Genomic DNA, 18,678 nt, shown 5'->3' on the forward strand with positions numbered 1-18,678 from the left:
CTCTCCTAGCTACCTTGATTACATTTGAGTACAGAAACGAGATAAAAGAAACCTTACTGGAGCACCTGGGTGGCTCAGTCGGTTGAGCGTCTGCCTTCGGCTCAGGTCATGATCTCCAGGTCCTGGGATCAAGCCCCACGTCAGGCTTCCTGCTCAGCGGAGAGTCTGCTCTCCCTCTCCCTCTCCCTCTGCACCTCCCCCTGCTTGTGTTCTTTCTCTCTCTCTCTCTCTCTCTCTGTCAAATAACTAAATAAAATCTTAAAAAAAGAAGAAGAAGAAGAAGAAGAAGAAGAAGAAAAAGAAAGAAAGAAAGAAAGAAAGAAAGAAAGAAAGAAAGAAAGAAAGAAAGAAAGAAAGAAAGAAAGAAACCTTACTAGTTAGTTTACTGTTCCACCAGGGGCAAGAGGGGAAGGGATATGATAAGAAACTGAGCCCGAGTCAAGAAAGCATCAGTGTGACTGGAGAGAACATAGAGATGAGGCTTGCTGGGTCTCCTCCCTCCCTGGACTGCTAACGTTCCCTGCAGGGGGCCGGGGCACACGTGTGCCAAGGAGCCTCCTCCAGTAAGCACTGGGGCCTCTGCCTAAGTGAGGAATCTCAGAACATGCCCGCCAGTGACACCCCTGCCCCCGCCCTGCACACGCAGCAGAGGGCACCAACCAGCATCTCCAGCCTGTGGGGAGCCGAGCCGGCAGGTGTCCTTGTCTGGAAGATTCTGCCACATCAGCAAAAGCTTCACTTTAGTGACCCTTGTCCTTCCATACAAATCCTTGCAGGGCCAGCACAATGGAAAAAGGGAAAGTCAGCCAAGAAAACCACCTTGGAGGCCTCCTGCCCCCGACCACTGGTAGGAAAGCGATTGTGTTACACTCAGTCAGGAAGTGGTATTTTGAGCTCTCGTCTACGTAACTGGGTATAGCTGCCTGGAAAAGTTATCCTCCTTGGAGAGAATTAGCATGCATCTCTAACACCAAATTCGGGATGGCAGGTGATGCTGGGGAGGGGCAAAAGGAGACAGGAAGGGACAGGCGTCTACAGGGGACTTGCATATTTGTTAATATTTTTTAACATATTTGTTCACGCGTTATTTCTCAAGCTGGATGGCGCTGCATGGTGTTATCATCCACTCTTGTATGTATTTGTGAAATACATAATTTCGTTTTTAATTTAAAAACATAGATGCAACACACTTTCGGGCCCCAAGGAAAAAAAAGTCCCATACACAACTATTGTAAGTCAAGACTTCTGTCATTCTTCTGGGTCACTCCAGGACAATCCATCTGTAAGTTAATTACTGCCCTATATGAAAGATGATTTGATGAAATTCTTCGCACTGGAACCTAAAACAGATACCCTGAGAGAGTGAAACAGAAAGATGACAATGGCACTTGTCCTTCTCCCTCACGGAGGAGATAGAATTAAGGCCCTGCACCGATCCACAGGGAGATCTCATCTCACTGGGCTACAAACATGGCATGGGGTTGGGTTGGGATTTTTCCCCCAAAATTGGCGCTAAATGGGTTGCATCAAACTCTACTTTCCTACCAAGTTCCTTAAAGTTAGCCAAATTCCCGAACTTCTTAGTCACTCTCACATACTAGAACAGATCCGTGTGGGTAAGTAAGACACAGTCACAGGGCGCCTGGGTGGCTCAGTCAGTTATGTGTCCAATTCTTGATCTCAGCTCAGGTCTTGATCTCAGGGTTGTGAGTTCAAGTCCCATGCTGGGCTCCATGCTGGGTGTGGAGCCTACTTAAAAAAAAAAAAAAAAAAAAGGCACAGTTCCAGTGAGTCAACTCAAGCTCAAGTCAATACCCGTGACTCTAGCAGCATAGTGAAAGGGTTCTTTCCACACCTGACCCCCTTTCCACCCTGGCTCCTCCAGAGTAGGGGCAGCGAGGAGCCACAGGGGGTGCAGGAAAGTGCTTATGTCCCTCACCTTGACTGGCCCCTGAGGCCTCCAGGGATAGTATGAAAGCACTCTTTGAAGGGTTCTACTAGGATCAATGTCCCCTCCACTCAGTTCCAAGACACAGGAAAAACAGCTGTGTGCCCACCTTTCCCACTGCCACCATTAGCCGGAGTCCCTGGCCTCCTGAGGCAGCCCTCCTGGTGGATGGCAGTTGTTCAACTCAAGCTCCATTACAATTTCAGTCACCCAGTTGATTAATGGAAGACTCTCCAAGCTTGCCCTTACAGCAGCCCCCTCTATACTCTAATCCCCTTCTCCTCTGTTAAGGGAGCACAGAGGTGGGACAGCAAGTTGGCTACAAAACCAGTCTCCCTTCTTGCAGATGCCCTCAACTGTACAGGTGACCCTTCTGGAGTCCCTCCCTTGACTTTGGGGAGGAAAACACCTGCTGCCTCTCTCTCTCTCTCTCCATGGACGCTGCCCTCCCCCAGACCTTTCAGCTCACCCCCTCCCCATATTCTTGTTGCAATCATCTCCTTACAGTCCTAGGAGAGTGCTCTGGGGGTGTGTTGGTGGTGGCAGGGTTACTTTTCTGAACGGGCACTTCTCAGCAAGCCTGTGGCGGGGGGGACTGGCCCCAACTGCTGAAACCTATCATCCCTACAGGATCCTTGCCATCCTCTGCTCTCCAGCTAACCTAGCACTTCCCGAAACCTGCTCCACAAACACTGGCTTAACAGATGTATATCTGATACATATGGAGAGCGCTCTGTGGCCAAATAGTTCTGGGAAATCCCAAGTTAAAAACATGTTCACCTTCTGGAGTTCTATGGAAATGGAGCCATGCAGTACGTACCCATCCGTGATTTTTCAGTAATTCCTTCAATTCCTAAACTGTACACTTCAAATATGCACAGTTTATCACATGTAATAGTGTTCCGATAAATTAATTACAATTTAAAAAAAAACATGGTCACATAGTTAATAAATAGGTTGGGTGTTTGTTGTTTTTTTTTAACTTCAGGATTTCTCAAAGCTTTTATATGCTAATGTGACTTGTGAATTTACAAGACAGGATACAATGCACAGCGGTTCTCAAACCTACTGTTCATAGAACACCTAAGTACATCTCAAGGAACAGACTTTGGGAAATGTAGATCTTACCCAATCTCATCATGCTCAGTTCAAGCTCTGCCCGCCCTGAATCTTCAGGAACCCGCAGTTTCCCTCCTGAGGCACTTCCTATCATGCTGCTGTCATCACCGGTTAAGGCAGGTGTACCGCCATATAACTCATCTTTTGCACTAAGCTTATTATCTGTCACTGAAAAGCCATTCCCAAGCCCCTTCTTCATCATCTTTCACTACAGAGGCTGGAAAAACTCAATAGTAACTTTCCTAGGCTCCCTTGTAGAAGAGTACATGTGACAACAGTGCTGACAGTGGAGGGGTTCTGGGAAAGGTCTGCAACCTACCCTTCTTCTTCCTGCCTTGAATACTGACGTGATGCCTGCAGCCTGAACAGCCACGTTGTGACCATGAGGAAGAAGTCAAGGGAATTTCAGAGAAACAGCAACACCCTGCCCTCCGTGAGCCCCTAGACAAATCTGCAGCCATCTACCTCCACATTCCTAGTTCTATGAGAAATTAAGACTGTATATGCCTACGCCACTAAAAATTGCCTATCACAGCTGATCTCCTTCCTAATACATTCACCGATTAAAATTACAGCTACACTGGGGTGAGAATTACACCATGTATTTCTTTGTGTCCTGCATGGTAAACAGGACAGCATGGTTCTTATTTCCATCTATTCGGGGAGTATACTGATTTAAAAAAAAAAAAAAACCAACTAGATTCACTCCTCTCTTACTTGACTTGCATATGTTCATATATGATCATAATATCATTATTTTCATCGTCATTAGTATGTAAAAATGGGAAGATAGAGAAAATAAATTTACTTAATCATTCTCAGTTCTCTAGAGTGTGGGGGGAGTGGTATGTTTCAATTACTTGCATTAATAAAATGGAGCAAAATTTTTAAAATAAAGTTTCAGAAAATCACATTAAGTTTTTCCACATGTATTTTTCTTCTAACGTTAGAACACGAATGTGTGTGATATCCTTGGAATTCACGACAATATAAAACAAAAAGGCAACACCAAAAGATGTGATTCAGAAAAATCTGGAATGTTTCCCATGGGCCCCGTTGCCATACCATTCCCTGGAAATCAATCCATGGAAGCAGGTCTTCCTCAGATCTTTACAAGTTTGCTTTCTTTTTCAAAACTTCTTTTCTTTTCTTTTTAAGATTTTATTTATTTATTTGTTATGGATCGAGAGAGAGAGAGAGAGAGAGAGAGGGAGAGAGCGCAAGCACAAACGGGGGAGTGACAGGCAGAGGGAGAAGCAGGCTCCCTGATGAGCAAGGAGCCCGATGCGGGACTTGATCCCAGGACCCTGGGACTATGATCTGAGCCGAAGGCAGACACTTAACCGACTGAGCCACCCAGGCGTCCCCGAAAATTATTTTCTTTAGAATAGTAATACATATTCCTTTTGGAATTTTTAAAAAATAGTCAACATCTGTTAAAATTGTGGTATATTTATACCTGCCTTTTGTCTACACATAGACGTGCTACGTATGAGTGTACGTGTACGTGTATGTACGTGTGTACACAATCTTTTATAAAATTGCCTAATTCTATAAACACAGTTGTATATCCTACTTTTATTTAAAAGATCACCAACATTTCCAATATCATTCATTATTCTTTGAAAAAACTGTTTTACCAGTTACACAATATTCCATTATATGGACATTTCATGATTTATTTAACCATTCTCCTATCACTTCCAATTGTTTGTTGATATAAATTATGCTGTAAAACATCCCTCTACCTTCATCTTTGTCAGTATCTGTCTTTATCTGAGTCCAATGTAAAGGGGGGGGTAGAGAGGAGGAAGACCCAGCCAAGAGGACTGAGAGGTAGAGGCCCAGAGGCAGGAGGAAATCAAGGTGGGGGGGAAGGGAGTTTGCGAAGCCACGTGAGAACCAGTTTCCAGAAACAGAGAGCAGCATCCGTCCCAACAACTGCCCGTCGGTCAAGGAAGATGAGATCTGAGGTCTGACCTGAATTAAATAAAGTGGAAGTCGCTGTGCCCTTGATAAGAGGACAAAAGGCTGACTGAGGAGAGTAAGAAAGGCTGGAGAAGGGAACTTTCCTTTCAAGGAATTTTGTTCTTACAGACAGGTGGTTACTGAGGGGGAAGCAGTGATAAGAGAAGGTGTTAGACTGGTAGTAAATACAAGAACATAGAAAGGATGTGGCTCTCCGTTAAGCTGGAATTATTAGCTAGGATTTCGAATCGCCGAAAATACCAACAATCCCCACATTTAACTTTATCTCACAGAACCGTCCCCAGAACATGGAAAATGTTCCGTGTCTGAACATAGACGTACAGGTACTTACTTGGTGACCTGTACACCGAGCATCTTTTCTGAAATAAAAATCACGGTGAATGAACTTAGGATTTACTAAAACAGAAATAAAAATAAACCCGTCTATTTGGAAATGGCATTTTTTTTTTTTGTGGTCACCATAAATAGAGAGATGGGCACACCCAGCTAAAGACAGGGTCACACAAATGATTAAATTCACAAATGGCATTGTGATGTGACACTCATTATCAACTGGACATGTGTCGGCGTAAATGTTTTGCTTCGATTAAGGCTACTGATGGCTCCGATGAAATGTAAATGCTTGAATCTTCACGAGCACGCTTGTATGTCTCAAGCTTCCATAGCGTAACTCCGTCAACAAATTCATAAGCTGACACTATATAAGGAAGAGCCCTTCTCACGCTGGAACAATGAATTACTCTACACCACGTGCCCCAAATACGGTGCATGCTTCGGAATGAGTCCTTGAAATCATCTGAGGCGGTACGCAAACATTTTTCTAGGGGTAACATTATGATTTCACAGGATACCATTTCCAATTTAAATAAGCTGGTTTATGTAATTGAAAGAAAAATGTAAATAGCTGTAAAAATGGTATGACACCATGCAGAAGTGGGAGAAATGGTGCAGCAAGGACTGAAGTTTGGGAAGCTGAGGAACTCCAACTCAACGAGTCAGCTGCTTCTCGGCAAGGGCACGAACAGTTTGTCATCAACCTGACTTTCGTGACAATAACCAACCTCTCAATTCTACACCTGCTTGGCTGCCTGAAAATAAAGATAAAGCAGCGTTACCAAAATAACGTGAAGATCATCAAGAAGTACGTATCGAATATACATTCTTAGACCTACCTCGGATCCACTGAACACAGGGCATTTTGCATTTTTGACAAATGCCTTGTGATTTCTATGATCAGGGAAATTAAGGATATAATGACAGAAAGCACATCTCTATAACTTCCCCATGACGGTAGAAAAATGATAAGTTGCAGAAACAGGAGATTTGGGAAAATGTTTGCCACTTTCAAGCTGGCTGTTGTGAATGAAGAATGCATTTCACCACGATCCATAGTACACTGAGTTTCACAAAACTAAAAATAAACAAAACAAATCACAGGGTGCTTTAAGAATGTCGGAGTAACGCCCAAATTCAGTACAAGCCTGAAGAAATTGCGTATGGTATTCACTCCATTTGTGTTTCAGTTCACATCCCAAAAGATGTGAACTAAAATTGTTCAGCTAGATAGCAAAACCATTACCATAACTTTTTCATTTATGTGCACCTGTGCCCAAAGAATCTCAAAGTGAATTAGCATTGTAAAAGCAAATGTTAAAAATGTTTTTAAAAAAAAGTCGAATTTACTGAGAAATAAATAAGGTATCCAAGCAAATTCCAAAGAGGAACTAAAGCCCAGAGAGAAAATATTCTGTACAACCTCCCAAATTATATCTGATTGACTTAAGGGAAATAGTTTAAAATTCCCAAATCGTTCTAGAGTGTTGGAATTTGTTAAGTACAAAAGATTTGGTATGGAAAAGACATTTACTATTCACCAAATACGCATAGGCTCCCCCATATTCCCCAACCCTCTTGCATGGTCAGGACCATGGTCAAGTGCTGGCCAAGGGAGTATGAGCAGAAGAGACCGTGTCATTCTGGGTCTTAACTAACTTAAGAGCTGGGGTGGAACCCTCCTGTGCTCTGTTTCTCTACTGCATGGATCTTGGTGGCTCCAATGATAAAGGAGCAAGATGGAAACAGCCAGGATCACTGAGTGACCACATGGGGGACAAATGCCCAAATGCACTGCATTTGGGAGGAGCAAGAACTGAGACTTTGTGGCGTTAAGGCCCAGGGATTCCAGGGTAAACCTGGTGCCACAGCATAACCTAGCCAATCCTGACTAATATACTTGGCACTCACCTGACTTCTCTAGTTTCCAAATCAGAATTTTCCAGAGCAGAAGGAATGCATTCATGAAGTGGCTCTGCCCACATCCCATCCACCACGGAAGCTAAGTATCTTGAGAGTGTCCTCTCCATGGTTCTCATTATATGTGGGGAAACTGAAGCTCTTAGAACGTTCCAGATCCTTGTCCTGGGTCACAGAGCACACGAACGTAAAGACTGAAACTCTGTGTTCCTCAAACCTCCGACTCATCATTCACAAACTTCTTGAGAACCATAAAGGCCCGACTTGATACAGAAAATCAAATCAAGAAGCGTTTTTAAGGAGTCACCTCAAACTCCATGATAGATTTTTTCCAGATTTAATTTCTTTCGGATTGAGTTTAGTTACATGTCCCGTAAAATCCCTGTAATTCCGCCGAAGGGAAGAGAGAGCCACTTGCCAGGCAGTTTACGCGCTCCCCCTACGTTCCTCAGCCGCTAGCCACAGGGGGCTCCTTACAGTTACATTCAAATTAATTAAAACTAAATAAAATGAAAAATATACTTCCTCGGTCATACTAGCTGCATTTCAAATGCTCGGTAAGCACATGTGGCTAGTGGTTCCCATCCTGGACGGTGCAGGACATTTCCATCGCCAGGCAAGTTTTATTGGGCAGTGCTGGCCTAGAACACCCTGACAGTATTGACCCTCAGAGCCATACCCAGTTGACCCCCAAACAACGGGTGTGAACTACATGGCTCTGCTTACACGCAGATTTCATCGGATAATTACTGTTCCATACTGTAAATGTATTTTCTCTCCCTTAGGATTTTCTTCGTAACATTTCCTTTTCTCAAGCTTACGTTACTGTAAGAATACAGTGTATAATACATATAACATACAAAATATATGTTAATTGGCTGTTTAGGCTATCAGCAAGGCTTCTGGTCAACAGTAGGCCATTAGAAATTAAGTTTTGGGGGAGTCAAAAGTTACATGCAGATTTCCCACTCCATAGGGGCCGACGCCTCTAACTCTCCCCTTTCCCGTTGTTGGGTGGTCAACTCTACATATATTTGAAACAAATAGTGCACTTGCCATGTAAAAACAGCTCCAAGACAAGACTCACGGCACCCTCTCCCAACTAATATTATCATTATTAATGGGGTAAAACTGAGAAGACATATCTGTGACATAAAGAAAGGGTTTACCATAAGATCTGCCATGTTAGGTCTTCAAACAGAGGTCAGCAATCAAGCATGATGGACAAGGCGTATGTGCTTTGTCTAACGTGGCAATCTCCTTGTAGGCTTACTGGGTCTTTGGTTTTTACCACTACGATGCAAAAAATCTTACTGAAACAGGTAGAGTCGGTGAAGTTGATGAGCATGACTGTTGCCAACACCGACGGTCCTCAGGGCACCAACGCAAACTCAACTGAGCTAGCGCCATGGGACTGTCTATGTAAACAAAACTCTGGGTGAGGTACTGTCCAAAATGACAGCGGAAGACATCTTACAGCAAGATGTTTCTCCCCTGAGGCCAAATCAGCTGCAAACTCACTGCACTGACAGTACGATAAAAACCCCAACAGGGCCACCTCTTCAAAACTGAGGAAGTGTGAAGGATAAGCTGTAGAAGAAAAAACTCGGCTTGACCAGGGGCGTTGATGAGGGGGCCTCAGAGAGCACTCACTGTGTCTGACACTTGACTGAAAACAGCTGCATTCATGAGTAAAAATGAGGAGGAGGAAAATTATTTGCTGAACCATGCAGGGCTCAGAATGCATCAGTATCTCACAGCTTTCTACCCCTGCCCATCCATGCAGTTCACTTGTAAGGGTCACATGCCTCGTGTGCTTTGTCAAAATCACCCTACAAGGAGGTCCCGCCACACACCCATTAGCTAAAATCCAAAATGCCGACGGCGCCGGATGCTGGTGGGGATATGGAGCAACAGGAACTCCTTCACTGTTGGTGGAAATGTGAAATGGTAGTCACTCTGAAGGACAGTCTGGCAGTTTCTGCAAACCTAAATCTTACTACAATCCAGCAGTTGTGCTCCTTAGTAGTGACTCAAGTGAGCTGAAAACATATCCACATAAAAACCTGCACATGGGGGCGCCTGTGTGGCACAGCAGTTAAGCGTCTGCCTTCAGCTCAGGGCGTGATCCCGGCGTTATGGGATCGAGCCCCACATCAGGCTCTTCTGCTATGAGCCTGCTTCTTCCTCTCCCACTCCCCCTGCTTGTGTTCCCTGTCTCGCTGGCTGTCTCTCTCTCTGTCAAATAAATAAATAAAATCTTAAAAAAAAAAAAAAAAACCTGCACATGAACGCTTCTAGAAGTTTCATTCATAATTGCCAAAAGTTGGGAGCAACCAAGATGTCCTTCAACAGGTGAACAGATAACCGGAGCACATCCAGACAATGAAATGTTATTCAGTGATGAAGAAGAAATGAGCTATCGAGCCACAAAAAGACATGGAGGAACTTTAAATGCACATTGCTGAGGGAAAGAACATAGGTATGAATGAGCCCAACTATATGACAGCCTTGAAAAGGCAAAACTGTGGGAAGAAGAGTAAAAAGCTCAGTGGTTGCCAAGGGTCTGGGAAGAGGAAGGAAGGGATGAGTAGGCAGGAAACAGGATTTTAACACTATTCTTTATGATACAGTAATGGTGGATTTATGACATTTTCCCTGATCAACACCAAGAGAACTACACAACAGGAAGAGTGAACCTGAACTGAACTATGGCTTCAGTGAACAATAGTGCATCCATATTGATTCATCAATTGTAACAAATGTACTACACTAATGCAAAATTTTAATAATAGGGGAGAGCAGGGACAGGAAGGGTAGAGCTGAACTCCGTACTTCCCATACAATTTTTCCATATACATAAAACTGCCCTAAAAAATAAGCCTATTAATTTTATTGAAATCATTCTGAATGTCCGTTTACTACCCTACCCTAGGGCTGTCAGCATGTACACAGTGCACGCCCACGTGCACACACAATGTCCATATTGGGGTAAGAGCACACTTTGAGAACAACTGGTCTACAGACTCATTAAAGGTAAGGCTCCCCTCTACGAAATCACTATCTCAAAGAGGTATCTGCAGCCCCATGTTAACGGCAGCATTATTTGAAACAGACAAGACATGGAAACAACCTAACTGTCCATCAACGGATGAGTGGATAAAGACAATGGGATAGAAAGGGAGAGAGAATATTTTTTTTAAAGATTTTATGTATTTATTTGTCATAGAGAGAGACACAGAGAGAGCACAAGCAGTGGGAGAGGCAAGCTCCCCGCTGAGCAAGGAACCCGACATGGGACTCGATCCCAGGACCCTGGGATGATGACCTGAGCTGAACGCAGCCGCTCAACCAACTGAGCCACCCAGGTGCCCAGGGAGTGAGAACATTTTTTTTTTTAATTATTTATTTATTTGACAGAGATAGAGACAGCCAGCGAGAGAGGGAACACAAGCAGGGGGAGTGGGAGAGGAAGAAGCAGGCTCACAGCAGAAGAGCCTGATGTGGGGCTCGATCCCACAACGCCGGGATCACGCCCAGGGAGTGAGAACATTATTCAGCCATACAAAAGAAGGAAATCCTGCCACTTGTGCCAAAATGGAGAAAACTTGAGGGCGTGATACTAAGTAAAATAAGCTAGAGCAAGAAAATACTCTCTGATCTCACCCGTATGTGGAATCTGACAAAACCAAACTCAAAGAAACAGATTGGTGGTTGCGAAGGAGCTGGACTAGAAGACGTTGGTCAAAGGATTCAAACTTGCAGTTATAAGTGGAATATGCTCTGAGGATCCCACGTATAGCCTGGTGACTACAGTTAACAACACTGTATTTTATACCTCAAATTTGCTAAGAAAGTAGATCTTAAATGTTCTCCCCACAACAACAACGGATTTTTAAGGTAAGGCTGCTCTCTCTCTTACGGTGTGTTTCCTTCTCTCCATCTCTAGTGCTGTTATCTAAACAAAGGGAAGGCCCAGCGCACGTTTGCTGGATGAGTCAATTAATTCATCTACGCAGTTGGCTAAAAAGGTTACAGAATGAATATATTCTTTGGACTCTAGCAACGTGCAAAAATCTAGAGACAGCAAAATATGCATTTGGAAGACAGAAGAAGAGTGCAGAATAAAGGTTAGCTTCTCTCTAGCACTTTATAACTTACAGTTCAGTGCTCTGTAATTATCTGTCAGATAATTATTAGTCACACTTTGGGGAAAGATAACAAATAAAGAATTAAACAACCCAAATCCCCTCCTTAGCATGGTGAGCTCTATTTTAAAAACTGATTTGCATAATATGTGTGAAATATGCTATGTCCAGATAAAAGTCGTCAAAAACAAACCAATCTAGTTTATTCTGATGTTTATCAAACATTAAGAGATAATAAACAACTTTTCTGTAATTGCTTTTTTGCAGATCTTCTAAGATACAACTAGAGATCTTCCATGAAAATCCTAAAAACTGCACTTCTTTACGTATCACAGGAATCAGTAAATATCTGTTGAAAGGGGGAAAGATAAGTGCTACGAGGATGAGGCAGGCCCTCTTATTTTACATACAAGGTATTGCATTAATTTTTCAGAGAGTAGAACTACACCCTGAAATTTTTATAAATGTGGAATGTTCTTTCATGGGAGCATTGTAATACATTCAGGTTTTACAGAGCTGAGCTCCTGAGCTAGTGGCTATAACCTGCAATCTCTTGCTGATAAAATTACCTACATTCTTCCCGTAGAAAAATGAGACCCATGTGTCAATAACTACATTATTCAAAACCACGCATTTTAAACCAAGCAGTAATGTTCGACTATTGCAGCAGATAACCACCATGAAGACCCAGATTTGCTGCCTTTAATAAGGTGATTGCCAGGTACCCAACAGCAAGGCAATCACATCTATTTTCCTTGGGAGGAATTTCTTACTGTTAGTGGGGGTTCGTTTCTAGCTCTGCAGCAAGTGCCCGCATCGAGAAATGCATCTGATTAAGTGACTCCCTGCACTTGAGAGACAGGAGAAGGAAAACCAATTCCAAGTTTAATATGATCCTTTTTCCTCTGTAATGGATTTACCTCCCTCTTCTCACACACTAAATGAGGGACGATTTAAATCAAGCACCGAAATTTGTTACTTATGAAAGCAACTTCCCTCAAGTGCCTGAATCGTTAACTGGTTTTATTTATCTATCTATGCGCCTTGTTCTGGAAAGGATTTAAGGCAGAAAGCATTAACTGTTTCTAGGTAGAGACCGGCAATGGCTCACAAGACTCAACAATGTCACCTGGGCAGACATCTCGGCTCCAAAGGAGAGACCATCCCATCAATAAATGTTTATTGGTACCCACTACGGATGATGCGGTGTGCTAGGAGCCAGGGATACAGAAGTGAGTACGACAGAGAAGCTTCCCACCCCTGACAGAGCTCGCATTCTGAAGGTGTAGCCAGCACCAGCAGCGAACATAATGTGCCAGGGCGCCTGTCAAAGCTGGAGTCTAGCTGGAGAAGAGATATTCCAAGACTTGATATCTGCCTCTACACGTACTGAATAACCATATTTATAAGAGAAAAGAGGCATTTGGTGTGAATTTTTTAATCCAAAGACCAGTCCAAAAATGGAACACACTGCATTATAAGTAATGAGCTCGCAATCGTGGGAGGTTTCGGCCGAGTTGGTAAGTTATCAGAAAATTGGCTGTGATGGATAAAAGCAGGTTCACGGGAACTCATACTTTATGATTCAGAAGACTCTAAATCAAACCCCAAAAGTACCCTGACTATCTCAGGCCTCAAAATGTTAGCCTTAATGAGAACTTTAATGATCATATAATGATATAATAAGCCGGAATTTCCTGGGTGCCCTGCCATTCAGAGTTAGACAGAAACACTAGGCACTGATGTGTGATTGCTATGCCAGGTTCTGGGGCAGCGAGGGGCTTCAGAATGCCAACAGTCTCTCTAAAAAAGAAGGAACTCGGGTCCTGGAAATACAAGAGCACTGTAGTAATTGCCAAGGCATGCCTGTCATGCGGGCAAGACACATATGTGATACCATGATACTGGAAGCAAAAGCATCTGTCAAGATAGGCAGAATTTCTAAAATGGCCCCTAGTGAGGTCCTGCCCTAGTCCCCAGAGCTGTAACTACGAGGAGAGCTCACTGCCGTGTGCTACATGGCACAGCTGACCTCCAGATAGAGAGACTGTCCTTGGATTACCCAGGTGAGCCAAGCATAATCACATGAGCCCTGAAAAGCAGACGGCCTTCTCCAGCCGGTAGCAGGAGAGTCAGAGAGACTCGAAGCATGACAGGGATTTGGTGCACCATGGCTGGCCTGAAGATGGAGGGGGCCACCTGACAAGGAATGTGGGTGACCTCTAGAAGCTGAGAGTAGCTCCCAGCCAAGAGCCAAGAAAATGGGGACTTCAGTCCTACATGCACCAAGAAGTGGAGTCTACCGCCAACATGAGTGGCCTTGGAAACAGATCCTTCCTCTGAGCCTGGGGCTAAAAGCCCTGCTGAGCCCAGCCTTGAGTGAGGCTCTGTGATTCCCTGAGCACAGAATCCAGCTGAGCCCGCCAGACCTCCGGCCTCCAGAGCTGATTAACAGGTGTTGCTTTAAGGCGCTCAGGATGTAGTCATGCAGCAACAGAGAGGTAATACAGAATCCAAATGGTGAAATGAAGCGCCGTAAGCTAGACCTAAGGCTTGGAATGGCGGACACGCGAGAGCTACACGTCCCGCAGCGAAGTGAACCAGGTGAGTCCAGACCCAGAGAAGTCTGAGGAAAATGGCACCACCGTTGACTTCATCGAAGGCATGGACAGAAAAGGCCCAACTCCACCTCACACATGTAAGAATCATGAGAAGACAAGAGGTCACAAGTGTCAGTGAGGATGTGGAGAAAAGGGAACCCTTGTGCACTTTTGGTGGGAATGTAAATTGGTTCAATCACTATGGAAAACAGTATGGAGGCCGGTCCCTCAAAAAATTAAAAGAGAACTACCATAGGAGTCAGCTTCTGGGCATATAGACAAAGGAAGTGAAAACAAGATATCGAAAGATATCTGTACTCCCCTGTTTATTGCAGCATTATTCACAAGAGCTAAGGTATGGAAACAACCAAAGTGTCCATCAATGGACGAATGAATAAAGATGTGGTATATGTATATATATATATGCTGTGGGATATCATTCAGCAATGAGAAAGGACGCTAGCCTGCCATTTGCAACAACACGGATGGACCTTGAGGGCGCCATGCTATATGAAATAAGTCAGACACAGAAAGACATGATGTGATATCACTAACATGTGAAATCTAAAAAAGCTGAACTCATTAAAAAAGAGAGTAGAATGGGAGTTACCAAGGATGGGGGTTAGGGAATAGAGGGGGATGTTGTTTAAGGATACAAACTTATGACTAGAAGACGTATAAGTTCTGGAGAGGTAATGCAAAGCAGAGTGATTACAGCCAACGATATTGTCTATTATAGACTTCAAAATCGATAAGAGACTAGATCTTCAGTGTTCTCATCACAAAAAAAAAAAAAGAAATGATAGCTAGGTGACATGACAGTTGTTAGCTAACTACTATGTGAATGGTGGTAATCATACTGCAATATAGAAATGTAACAAGTCAACTCAATATGTTGTACGCCTAAAAGCTACACAGTCTTATATGTAAATTATATCTCAATTAAAAAAGGAAGAAAGAAAAGGCCCAACTTATTTTGGCAAGAAGGGAAAGGAGGAACTCTGGCTTGTGGACGCTCTGTGTGATTACGCTGGGTGAAACTCTCCTGCCGCTTAGAGGAGGGGGCTGCCCTGCAGCTGGTGGCAGTGGGGGTGGGGGTGAAGGAGGAGGATATACTTGGGGTCCTACTGTAATTTTGGGTGTGCACCAAGGGCTGATGACACCCAGATGCTACACTGTTTTTCTGGGGTTTGCGCCCTGTAGTGCTCCGTGGTGATGGCCCTCGGACGAGAAGTGGGTAGGGGGCTGCAGCTCAGGGAAGCCTTTGCCAGCTCCCTCTGCAAAGCCAAGATGGTGTTCCCTCCTAGGCTTGAAATTCACACAAAAGTAGAATAGTGTATTCTGGACCACTGAACATTCTGGCAGCCTTGGGTGTTCAAAACTTCTCGCCACACAAGGGAACATCTCTCACCTGGAGTCGTGCACCGGCCTCCTCACTGGTCTTCCTACTCTTGCTCTGTTGCCCTAAGCCTACCCTCACACAGCAGCTGAGCTATCATCTCAAAAGACATAGGTCTGACCATGCCATCCTCTACCAAAACCTTCCAATGGCTTCTACAGTGCTTTGGTGGCCTGTAAGACTTTTCAGGGTTGACCTGCCACCACCTCTGTGGGCTCCTCTCCTGGCCTCTCCTCTTGATCACTGCACTCCCTCACGGTCCTCAAACATACCACACTCCCTTCAGTTTCAAGACCTTTCAAACTCTTTTCTTTTCCTGGACTGTTTTTCTCCCAGATATCCACTTGTCTCTATCCTCATTTCCTTCAGGCCCTGTTCAAATATCACCTTGTTTGACGAGAGAGACCTTCCCAGGCCACCCCCATAAAGAACACTACCTCCTCCTTACTCTACTTCATTCTCTAATCCCCCTTACCCACTTTATTTTTCCACATAGAATTCATCACCGTCTATCAAAAAAATTTGTGTATAAGTGATTGGTTATTGTCAGCCTCTCCCCTCTCACATATACGTGCAATGAGCTTATGTTATCTTGTTCGCTGCTGTTTCCCAAGATCCTCTCGTAGTGCCTTTCACAGTAAACATTTGATAAACAAATAAATAAGTGAATGAATGAATGACAGCAAGTCTAGATGTTGGGTGGTCCGACTGAGACAGTCAAAAGACAAGAATATTGGGTTCAGGAGACCCTAATATAGCGAATGTCAGAGTTACTACAAGACATGCAAAGACATACTCTCCTTACTCATTCTTTTAGCAAACAATTTCCACACATCTACTCTGTGCCAGGTATCTATTCCTGTCGCAAGAATTTCTCCCACATGGAAGAAGGAGAACACCCCTCCTACAATAATACACCGTGAAAGCAGTATTTTACAACAATTGTCATAGTAGCAATGGAACAGTCTTGAAATAGCCGTGTTATTGGGAAAATACAGCATACATCTATAAACAGGTGAGAACACTCAGAATTGCCAGCTTAGAAGGCTGCCTTCTCTCTTGCTTTCTCTGTCCTACTAATTTCCTCAGTCTACCTGCTTGTCTTCTTGGGCTGCTCAGGTTAGAATGAGTCCACAGGGAGGAACGTCCCCTTCAGTTGAATCGAGAAGTGCTCAAGAAGGACACAGAGGCTGTGTAAGCCCCATTTGTGCTCGGGTGTGTTCCAAGATTAGCCAAGTGCTGAGGCCGCCAGATGGGCAGCTGGGGCCATGTTGTTTACTGAGAGGATGGCTCGCAGATGGGGGGCGGGAGCTCATGCTGGCTGAGCAGAGGGGTGACAGGACAGGTGGCCCAAAAGGGCACGGAGAGACGGGAGAGCCACCAACATCCTCCTAAAAAAGTGATCAGATTTCTGCCTCATGACTCCACAGCTGCAAAGTATACCCGGTCTGCCTTTGCAGCCGAAGGACCAAGCTTTCATAAAGGTCAACTTCAAAATCATCAAAAAGGGATCTGCTTGTGGTAGTGCTTGGGCACCTCACAAAGAACACTCGCGAACATCTTCCCTTCTCTGGGCAGATTGTACCTTGAGTTGTCTATGTCCTTACGTTCCTTCCTTGGATGTGGGAAGCGTGTGGCCTAAAAAAATACAGTTTTCCTGCATTGTGGGTTTACAGGTTTAAAGAACACAGGGTCTCTGTGACCCCATGGATCACGGCTGTGGAAGAGGACCCACCACTCTGGAACACAAAGACAAACATCTGCTAGAGGAATGTCAAAGGGAAAGGTAGAGCGTCCCAACGATGGCTTGAGGAAACCACACCAACCCGTGATGTATGTCCACTGCACAGCTCATCCTGTGGGCAACTGCGTTGCTGGCCAGCTCTGCCCTCTTGAGCCAACAACCTTATCCCTGGACAAGTCAGGGAATAGTCAGGCCTGTCTTGTTCTCAAATGTTTGCAACTCTTTTCCAAACACTCCAAAATCCCCTAACTATTTGGCTGGCTTTGTGACACTTAGGAGTTTATTACTTATTTAAAAATTAAAAAAGTTAAAGCTAACAAAGCAGGTTGTAATGGCCCAAACTGGAAACAACCTAAATATCCAGCAATAGTAGAAAAAGTAATTGGGGCACCTGGGTGGTTCAATCAGTTAAGCATCCAACTCTTGATTTTGGCTCAGGTCATGATCTCAGGGTCGTGGGATCAAGCTGAGCACGGAGTCTGCTTCAGATTCTCTCTCTCCTTCTCCCTCTACCCCTCCCCACTCTCTCTCTCTCTCTCTTTCTCTCTCTCTCTGAAATGAATAAATAAAATCTTTTTTTGTAAGTAACTAAATAATATCATATTCATACAACTGACTCCCATATGTCAATGACAATTAAAGAATTCTAACTATAAGCAGCAACAAGGATAAATCTCAAAAACATAACGCTAAGCATAAGGGAGGGACCAGATGCAAGAAGACAGCAGAGTGCATACCGCACAATGCTTTTTATGGAAAATTATATGAAATTCAACAATGAGCATGACTAACCCATAGTGTTAGAAGCCAGGCTGGTGGTCACCCTCTGGGAACAGTGCCTGAGAGGAGGCACAAGGAGGGCTTCTGAGATGCCAGCCATGCTGTGTTTCTGGATCTGGGTGATGTCACCCAAAACTGTTCACTTTATAAAAATGTGTCATGCTGTACACTTATAATTTTGCATACTTTTCTGTATGCATGACATGCTTCAATTGTTAAAAAAAAGTTCACTGATTAATTTTCTGAATATTCTTAATCAACACATATTAAGTTTACATTGGCCTACAATCCCCATAGGACAGATCTTAACGCCTCTTCCAACTCATCCACTCTTCCACTTGTTCAGTCAACTCTTACTGTTCTCTCAAGTCAGTTACAAACCTACCCCAGGGCCTTTGCAGAGGCTGTTGCTTCTGCTTGGAATGTTCTCCCCACAGATAATCACAGAGCCTACCATATAATCCACTATCTCTAAAAGATACTCGTAACCCCATGCTATTACAGCATTATTCACAACAGCCATGACATGAAAACAACCTAGGTGTCCACTGACAGATAAATGAATAAAGAAGGTGTGGTGTACACACACACACACACACACACACACACACACACACACACAGAGGAATATAATTCAGCCATGAGAAAGAGGGAAATCCTGCCATTTGCAACAACATGAATGGACCTTGAAGGTATTA

General features: G+C 44.0%; 1 protein-coding gene across 3 annotated transcripts in view; it reads right to left on the reverse strand.

The window, feature by feature from the left end:
• FRMD3 (FERM domain containing 3) overlaps positions 1-18,678 on the reverse strand; it is a 295,847-nt gene that overhangs the window by 255,263 nt on the left and 21,906 nt on the right. The window lies entirely within an intron of this gene.

The sequence above is a fragment of the Ursus arctos genome, unplaced genomic scaffold (assembly GCF_023065955.2).
Source record: "Ursus arctos isolate Adak ecotype North America unplaced genomic scaffold, UrsArc2.0 scaffold_33, whole genome shotgun sequence".
Classification (NCBI taxonomy): Eukaryota; Metazoa; Chordata; class Mammalia; order Carnivora; family Ursidae; genus Ursus; species Ursus arctos.